The 9,913-nt window shown below is 38.8% G+C and overlaps 1 pseudogene across 1 annotated transcript; it reads right to left on the bottom strand.

The window, feature by feature from the left end:
* Window positions 1-2,679: 2,679 nt before the first annotated feature.
* LOC308249592 (ferritin light chain-like) lies at window positions 2,680-3,207 on the bottom strand (annotated as a pseudogene). The gene has a single exon. The product of its transcript is annotated as a ferritin light chain-like (transcript).
* Between the last annotated feature and the right edge of the window lie 6,706 nt (window positions 3,208-9,913).

Genomic DNA, 9,913 nt, shown 5'->3' on the forward strand with positions numbered 1-9,913 from the left:
AAACTATATGTTACTTTTATAAGGAAAAAATGTGAAAAACAGACTAAACGCCATTTCCATGGCATCCCTCTGTCTTCAGCCCTATTTCTTCTCAAAGTGGCCTTTCCATATTTACATCAGAATCACTTTAAGTAATAACTGAAAAGGTACATTCCTGTCTTGCCCCTTCCAAAACTACTAAAAAAGAATCTCCAAGGACCCAAGAACGTACAATTGACCAATTTCCCCAGATTATTTTTATGTGCACTAATGTTTGAAAAACATTTGCTCTTGCAGCCTCCAAAAAGTTAGAATGAAATAAAAGTATTTCAGATAAAGTGGCTGAAAGAATTTTCCACTCATAAGCCATTGCTGAGAAAGCTACCGAAGGGTATACATTACTATATAAGAAAGGAATTAAACCTAGAAGAAAGGACTGTGATGCAAGAAGCAATGGTGAGCAAAACAATTGCTAAGCATATGGTAAATCTGAGTAATTGTCTAGAGTAAACAAAACAAAACAAAGCGAGAGGAAATTAAAATGAAATGGAATTAAATTAAAATAAAGGACAACCAAAGCCTGGAGAAAGAATGTGTGATTGGTGTTGAAGCATTCTAAAATCTTTGTAGAATTTGGGAGAAGAAAGAAGACACTGATTACACATTTGGAGGGAGGTCATAAGCATGACGTAAGAATAAGTGGATAAAAATATAAAGTATAATTTAAAAATCAGTGGGAAAAGAAATTTAATAATGGGATAATCATAAAAGAAAGGAAAAGAGAAGAAACAAGCAAAAACAGGAGGAAAGAATAGTTCAAGCAGAGAATATGTGGGCAATAGAACAAAAGTAGAAAAGGGGCTCTGTTGTCAGGTCTAAAGTTTGATTTTACTCTACTCACACGTGAATAACTTAGCCTGTTATGGTTTCATGGATGTTGGCAGAAGACACAAGATTCCCGGGTGAGATATGAAGGACTATATTACTCACAGCCTTAGCATAAGCATCAGTCAGCATACTTGTGTCAGTTGCCTTGTTTCCTAAGCCCTGTGACAGGGACACAGAGAGCCGAGATGGATGTTTGAAACTGAAGTGAGCTGTACAGCAGGAGAGAAACACTAGCTTGGAAACCTGTTGTTTTATAGCAAGCAGTAAGCAAGCCTGCTCTTTGTGTGTGTGTGTGTGTGTGTGTGTGTGTGTGTGTGTGTGTGTGAGAGAGAGAGAGAGAGAGAGAGAGAGAGAGAGAGATTGCCTGATTTCCAAAAGTTGCTGCAGACATAACTCTAAGAAATAGTTCTGGTAAAGATCAGTTAGGGCCTTGCATTCTTGGCACACCCAGCATGATATGCAGGAGCACAGGAGACCCACGGAGGAGTATCTCCCAAGTGAAAATCTGAGTGCATTGGTTTGGGGAGGAAGCAAAGGAGTGGGGAAGAAGTAGAGAGAAGTAATTTAAAGCCCCATTGCTAAGGGCCTTGTGTGGCAATGAGGGATGCTATGAAAAAATACCATAGGCTGGATGGCTGAAACAATATCTATTTCTCAGAGCTCTGAAGGCTGAAAAGTCCAAGATCCGGGTGCCAGCGGGGTTGATATAGCATCTTAATAAAGAACAATAAATTTTTAGAGAAGTGACCAGACAAAGGAAGAGGACTTTGAGCAAATTGTGGAAATGTAAATATATGGGGGGAACTACTGGAAGATAACTTTGTTCCAGAAAAGTTTGTTATGTAGGCTTTTCTGGAGCCGTCGTTGGGCTCACAAGAGTCTAGAGTTGTCTCCAATGATTAAGACTCATCCTGCCCTTTTTGCTAGAGAGGAGGAGGGTAGAGAGTCTTACTCATGTCTGTTTCTTCTCAATTGCTTTCAGCTCAAAATAATCCTTATGCTGAAGGGCCATATTTTGGGGTGCCAAATTCTGAACTCCTTCAACCACTACATTCATTCATTTATTATGTACCTTTAAAAACATACATGAAAATGAATTTAAGAATGAGATAACTATATAAATGTATATTGAATAATAATTCAAATATTTTCTTCCTTTATTGCACTAGATTGTTTTATGTACCCCTGGTGTGTAGAACTCAATTGGGAGACCAATGGAGTTTAGCATAGATATATTTGGAAATGTATTCATGACATCATAATTTATTTTCTACTAGTATAATCCACTCCCCCCCCCCCCCCCGCAAAAAAAAAAAATTACACTGAGCTTCTTTGGGCAGATATCCTTGTTTAAGTCTGTAGACTAAATTTTCTTTTTGTAGTAGTAATGTTGAGTCAAATGGGATGTGCATTTTACATTTTGGTAAATACTCTCAAATTACCCTACAAAGAAAGCTGCACCAATTCCCATTCCAAATGATAGTCTATATAAGTCTCTTTCCCCAAATTTTTTGCAAAAGTAAGTTTCAATCTTTAAAATTTTGTCGAATCTAATAGGTGAGAAATAATATATTGTGATATGAAACAACATTCCTCCTCTTCCTCCTCCTCCTCCTCCTCCTCCTCCTCCTCCTCCTCCTCCTCCTCCTCCTCCTCCTCCTCCTTCTCCTCCTTGTTTTTGCTGCAAAAAGCTTTATTGTTTCATTTGGTCCAATGTGTGGGAGAGGGTTTCAGGGTGGTTAAAAGAATGGCTAGTAGTTTTGGGAAGAGGCTCAAGTAAAAGCCAGAAACCAAGGGATGCAGAGGGGCCCCTCAAAGGCCTCTGGGCTCCACAGGCTCCTCGTCGTGCTTCAGGGTGAGCCTCTGGAAGATACTCGCCCAGCCCAGCCTGGGGGCCGGCCACCTGTGGAGGTGAAGCAGGTGTCGCCCATCTTCTTGATGAGTTTCACCTCCTCACCCCGGAAGTGGTTCTCCCGGAAGTCATGGAGCTGAGGGTCTGCGTGGGTAGAACCAGGGCAGGCAGCTCCAAAAGGGCCTGGGTCAGGCTCCTCTCCAAGGCCAGGGTGGCTTCCAGGGCGCCCTGAGTTTTGCCTGTCTCATCTTGGGGAGGTTTCACCACGTCCTGGAAGAGAATTCGACCACCGCGCTGGTTTTGCATCTTTAAGAGATGCCCAGAGCCCTGGAGCTTCTTCTCCGCCAACTGAGGAAGAAGTGGCCTCGAGAGCCACATCATCGGGGTCAAAATAGAAGCCCAGAGAGAGGTAGGTGTGGGAGGCTCGTAGGAGCAGATGATGGCGACTCTAACCATGTGGAGTAGTTCTGACGAATTTGGGAGCTCATGGTTATTCAGCAACAAGAAGTTAAGAAAAACCAAAACCAAAACAGTGTTGTCTGGTCTTGGAGGCTGAGGAGGTTCCGAAGGTGGTGACTGGATAAGACGCTGGGGGGTGGCCGGAGCCTGGAAGAAGGGGTGTCCCTGGGTCTGTTCTGTCCAAACCCAGCTGAAAGAAGAGACAGATCCAGGACCACTGAGGGCACTGTCTCAAACAGCATGTCTTTCATTATGATTCAGTTCAAACATTTTAAATTGGATCGAAGCCTCTGAATTGCTTGTTGATAGCCCATGCCAATTTTTCCTGTTTTGGGGGCACATATATCTAAGAGCTCTGTGTAAATTAAGAAAATTAGACATTCATCACATATGCTATAAATATTTTCTCGGGTTGCCTTTGTTTGTTGAATTGTTTGTGGCCGCGCAGAAATGTTTAACTTTTAAAAAATATGTGGTCAAATCAGTAGCTTTTCTATAGGCACTTGTGCCTGGAGTAGCATGAAGAAGGCAGTAGCCTCAGCATCCACTTCCTTGAATGACAGATTAGGAGCTAGAGTGCAGAGGGGAGGCCTTAGGGTTTATGATGTGAAGGGTCAGGATACGGAAAAGGCCAGCAAAAGGGAGGCAAGTTAGGAAACTCTTAGGATAGCCAGGTAGTTGGGCCACATGGAGAATATGAATAAAGGCTTTAGAATCAGGCTTTGTGGGTTCAAATCCCAGGACTAATGTTTATAAAATTAACTTGTGGGTTGGGGGGCAGACAACAGACGTTTCTGTGCCTCAGTTTCTTCATGCAGAAATTATCAATATTTTATCTGAGGCTTAAATGAGATAAGGTACTGGCATAGTGTCTGGCAGATGGTCAGTGCTTCCTAGAAAAGAAATAAAGAGAACTTGGACCAGGTTGTGGGGAAAACAGAAAGGAATAGATATATGGAATGAAGGCCAGCAAGATCGAGAGCAATGAATGGCCCCCTTTTTGTGGTTAAAATCATAAGCTTATGAATGAAAACTACAATAAACACAGTGATGTTGTGGTATGGATATTCGACGAAGAGACCCTAGAGCTAGACTTGTTCCAAGTTCCAGCTCTACCCCCTAACTAATGACTTAATGTCTCTCTAACTTGGTTTCTTCAACTGAAAGTATGGAATAATAATTATGCTTACCTTATAGATGAGAAAATGAAAAGTGAGTTAATATATGCAAAGCTTGGAATACTATCTGTCACAGAATATGTACTTAAAAATATTAGCTATTCTTATTTTTTTGCACTGTATCAGTTTTTTTCCCCCCTCTCTATCTCATTTGAGTTTTCTGAGATCCTTTTTCCCTTTAATATGCATTCACCAATTGCCAAGATGCTTTTCCTGATTTCACCAGGTTTTACATTTTGGGGCTGATTTAAGTCTGCCCTTCCATATCATGGATCTTTCTTAGTCTCTGCTAAACTAATAATATTCTATGTTATTAATAGGCATTGATAACTTCATGTTATCCTTCTCCGATGATATTTGCATTTTAACAAGAATTTTCAAGGCCTTGACTCCAAGGAGTGAGTAATGTGGTTATTTTAGGTATCTTGGCAGAGAAACAGTCCTTGAGCTGGGAGAGCTCTCCTAAACTCTAAATTTATATCAAACCAGCAGCTGCCTACACTGCTCACTCAGAATGTAGTGTGGGGGTTGTATTGGTAATCAGGGAGCGGTTTAGATCAATTAACCAATATTTTTGTCACTTGTTATATGCCAGGAACTATAATAATTAATGTGGAGAAGAATATAAAAATGAATAATTCTTGTTTCAAGAAATTTATAATCTAGTTGAAGAGATCAAGATGTAGAAAAATGAAAAAAGAGAGTTATTCTCATTGTCAAGGTCAAAATAGACCTGAGCATATTGCCCACTGGTCAATAGATGAGGTCTTCAGGGCCAGGTCAAACCAAGAGGAAAATCACCTGGAAAGCTGCTCATATGATTATTTTTACCCTAGAGTCAAAGCTTGAGCAACTGCTTAGAAATGGAGCTGGCTCTACAGTCAGAACCATTGAGGGGGGATACTACACTGAGTTATGCATCAACTGGAGTGTCTGGATGAAGCATTAACAGAGATTGAGAGCCTGGGGCAAGGACTGGGGCCCAGGGTGAGTGAAGGTGTGGGAATCATGTAACCTAGTGGAGGACCTCTTTTACATGAATTCTGCATGCTTTGCTGAGGTGGGGATGGGTCTTAAAGGAACCAAACTGGGATGAACAAATAATAAGATGTTTGCTCATTTGTAAAATGGGGAAGGTTGAAACACGAGCAAAAATATTCTCCAGCTCCAGTGTCTATAAGTCAATCATTCCAGGACCAGACAAAAGGCAATAATAAGTAATATTCAAATGAGCCACATAGACTCATGTTTTTAATCAGAGTTCTTGCATTCTTTTGCTGTGAAATCATTCAATTTTCTTATACTATCACTTGAATGTGTTAAGTAAATGTAGATTCCTTAGTTCTTCAAAACTGAAGTGGTCTCCTTTACAAATTCCTGCAAGGTAGGAGAAAGAAGAAGAAAAAAAAACAACAAATTTAGCCCAAATGCAATGATTTAAATAGTCTTTTTGATCTTTGGTCTTTCTGTTTTTATCCCTGACCAAACAAACAGTTATCAGAGCACAGATTCCCAGTACTTGGTGTATGGGGTCCTTTTTACCGTAACCATCTTGGCTCCCGAGGCTTGCATGTAAGTAGCTCTTAGAATACGTGTACAGCCTCCTGACAATGGGTAGCTGCTACTGTGCCAAGAGATAAAATTGACTGAAATTGACCACAATTTACTGTCCAAGCTTTTCCTGGAAACTTGCAAACCTTTAGTAGACTCCAGAGTTCCAAAAATGTTCTATTAGACAGACCTTGCCAGTATAATTGTTGCCTAGGTGAGGAAACTGATTCCTGGTGGTCTCTACTCTGCCATATTCCCCAGAATCCTCTATCCACTTAATGATTACTAAAATTTGGAACACATAAAAGATGATTGGAATTCCCATAATGCCTGGAAGAACTGATTCTTATGATTGCATCATCAGTGTTGACTTGAGTTGGTAATGGTTTTCTAGTCATTCATTTAATAAATATTTATTAACATATCTGAGGCATTACCATTAGGTTTTGCTTTTGTTAGATTTTTCTTGTATCATCATCTTGATTAGTCTCCTTAAATTCTTTTTCCATTGGAAATTAAGAATAAATAGCATAAATGGGCTGCCATAAAAATGTTTGAGATGTGCCAATATAGTCCATGAGTCAATGGCTCAATTGGTTTGGAAAACTTAATGGTAATTTAGGAGAGAAAGATGGTATAGGGATTTAAACTACTATTTAATTCATTCACCACTTGGGAGAACTGGTGACCTGGCCAGGGCTGTGGCCCATAAGGCTAAGGGATAGAGCAGGGACTCCCAACTTAATTCTGTGGTGAATTTCAAGTCAGAGATGTAAATAAAGCTGAAAAGAGTTGCAGAGCTCTGAGATTCAAGGGGTTGTAAGGAAAGCCTTGGGGACAGTCACAGCTGAAACACTAAGGCAGCCAGTGTTTAAAACAAGAGTCACGACTTCTGTGATCTCACTTCTTCTGGGTAGCAGTCAGAATTTTTGAGTAGGTTGGGTGTTGTGAGTATATTGAGTAGAATTAGACAGTATCACCCAGTTAGTCTCCTTCAGAACCATCTGAGCTATTGCCTTCTTTTGCTCTGTCTCCATGCCTTTGCTCATTTGTACTTAGAAAGCCAAGTTGTTGCAATCAGGCTAGCTGTAGGAAGGGCAGGTAGATATCCTGGTGAATTTTTTTTTTTAATCAATGTCACCACCTGACAATCAGCCTGTTGCTGACTCCCCACTTTCTGGACTGCTGAACTATCTCCACTGGGTAATCAGAAATCCTGAAGTATTCCCATAGAGAAAGACCTTGGGTAGCAGTTGGTCAGCTTCCAGGAAAAGCAAGACTCAAGAAAGGCTTCTCCCTTGATCCTGTGTGTCCATAGGTAACTGTAGTTAACCTAGAAAACTTGGGAGTTTGCTAGTTTTCTCCTGGAAACACAGCTGCAGTCCCTGAACTCTTGATTCTTAATGTGCTGAGAGTGAGGCCACCTGTCCCCATATCTGTATTTTTTTCTCAAAGAGCTGAGTGATTGCCTAGAACAGCTGTGGGTATTTGTGTTTTATTTTCATAAGCCCTAAGCAACTGAGTGAAAAGCAAAGGCAATTATGTCATTGAGTTCTTCAATATGTATGAACAGAATAGCAGAAAACTGAGTTAGCCATGACAAATACAAGGTTTATATAGAAGGAGAAACACTGAATTTTACAGGGGAATCAGTGAACAAAAGAGGCAAATGTTTGTTTTGGGGAAGACTTTTTATTTTGTTTATGTTCATTTAGATAAGATCTTTAGACAAGATTTCTTTAAATTGTACAACTACTGAATTTATCAATACAAGATGACAGAGGAAGCCTAGCGGAACACGTGCTACATACAAGTCTAGCATAGTGAGTTAGGTTTCTATGTGTAGTAACCCCTACTGATTTGTTTGTTCTCTGGGCTGTTTAAAATACCTTTCCCATTTTCTTTGAATTATATGGATTTTAAATATTACCATAAAGTTCAACATCCACTCTGAAAACTTACTGGCAGCTTCATAGTATTATGTCAAGAATTTGGATAATTGGAGTCCCATTTCTGGCATTTATATAAAATGTCAGAGGGCCTTTTGACCACTGGCTACCAACAGAGTCTTCAAGTCAGTGTAAGTGAGAAGGCAGACTTAGTGTGTGTAGCATCTTATTTGGAACCACAAATCTTTTGGATCCTGAGAATCCACCACTATAATTTTAGTGGTGGTGATGATGGTGAGGGGTGACACTTTGGGATGTCAGGTGGAATTTCTAGTCTTAATATGAAAACTCATAGAATTCTTCTATCTAGGAAAAAGGCCACCAAAATTGGGGCATTTTGCTCTCTTTTTCTTCTTATTTTAAAGTAAATCCAGTTTGTCTCAGTTATGATTTTTTTCCATTATGAATATACTACTTTTAAAACTTTGGAAAATACAGAAAAAAACTGAAAATAAGAAAAATCCTATTCAGAAGGGCAAGTATTATTAGTATCTCTGTTAATCCTGACCTAGGTCTGTGTGTGTGTGTGTGTGAGTGTGTGTGTGTTTTCTCGTAATTGAGACCATATTGTATGTGTAATTTTGTATTCTTAAAAAAATTAGCAGTCACAAGCTTTCTTTAATGTTATTAAGAATTCTTCCTCTTCCTCTTTTACGTCTCATTCTCTTTCCTTCCATTCTTTTCTTTAAAAAGTATTGTTACTTTTTTCTTCTTTCTCCATCAAAATGCCGTTAGGGAAAATTTTGCTTTTGGACAAGAGAATAGGGACTGAGTTTTCCCTGTAACCTGTGAGGAGATGGCAGCCAAGGGGGCCACAGCAATTAGAGTTCCTGGAGAAATGGAGAGATGTTGGTTAAAGGCTATAAACTTCCAGTTGTAAGATGAATGAGATTGGGGGATACAATATTCGGCATGGTGGCTATTGTTAATACTGTATTGTATACCTGAAAGTTGCTAGGAGAGTTGATCTGAAATGTTCTTACCACCCATGTATACAAAATTGTAATTATGTGAGGTGATGAAGGTGCTAAGTGCCTTATTATGGTAATCATTTCACAATATATATGTGTATCAAATAATCATTTTGTATACCCTAAACCTTTATATTGTTACATGTTAATTATATCTCAATGAAGTTGGAAAAATATGTAAATAAATTAATTAATGAGAAGACTAGAGAAGTCTTCCTTAGAGTACAAAGCCAGCTACTAAATGTAGAACTGATGATATTAGAAAAACCTCCATTTGGCAAAAAATCAGAGTAATAATTAACATTAGTGGATGTCACAATTAGATTTTGAACTAAAAAATGTTAAAAAATTCTGGAAGCATATTTTTATTGGTTGTATAATATTCTACTTAATGAATCTACCGTAGTTTCCTTAGCCTAGTGGTTCGCAATCCTTAACATGGAAAACCACTTGGATAGTTAAAAAATATGATACATGCTCAGAGCCCAACTCCAGAGATTTTGATTCAGTTATTCTAAATGAGGCCAGAACTCCACTATTGCAGAAATAAAATTCCCCAAGGGATTCTAACATAGAACCAGAAGAACCAGAAATGAGAAACACTAAACGAGGAATGCTATGGCAGTAACCAATCCCTTAATATTGACTATTTAGGTGGTTTCTATCCATAACATTTCAATAAGAATCTTCGTACATAAAACTTTTCCCTTATTTTGTGTTATGCTCTTAGCATCAATCCCTAAAGTCAAAGGGTATGAATATTTTTAAGGCTCCTACTATTTTTTTCAAATTGTTTTAAAAAACAAATTGTCCAGTGTCTCTTCGACTGTATATGAATACATCATTCTAACATTTTTGTACATCTTTGTTAACATGATATATAAAAGATGTGATCTTGTTTTAATTTTTACTTCTTTGACTTTTTAATTTATTTTTTATTTTTTAAAAAATATATTTTATTGAATTTTTACAGAGAGGAAGGGAGAGGGATAGAGAGGTAGAAACATCGATGAGAGAGAAACATCAATCAGCCACCTCCTGCACACCTGCTATTAGGGATGTGCCTGCAACCAAGGTATATACCCT

This window comes from Plecotus auritus (assembly GCF_963455305.1).
Source record: "Plecotus auritus genome assembly, chromosome: 5".
Lineage (NCBI taxonomy): Eukaryota > Metazoa > Chordata > Mammalia > Chiroptera > Vespertilionidae > Plecotus > Plecotus auritus.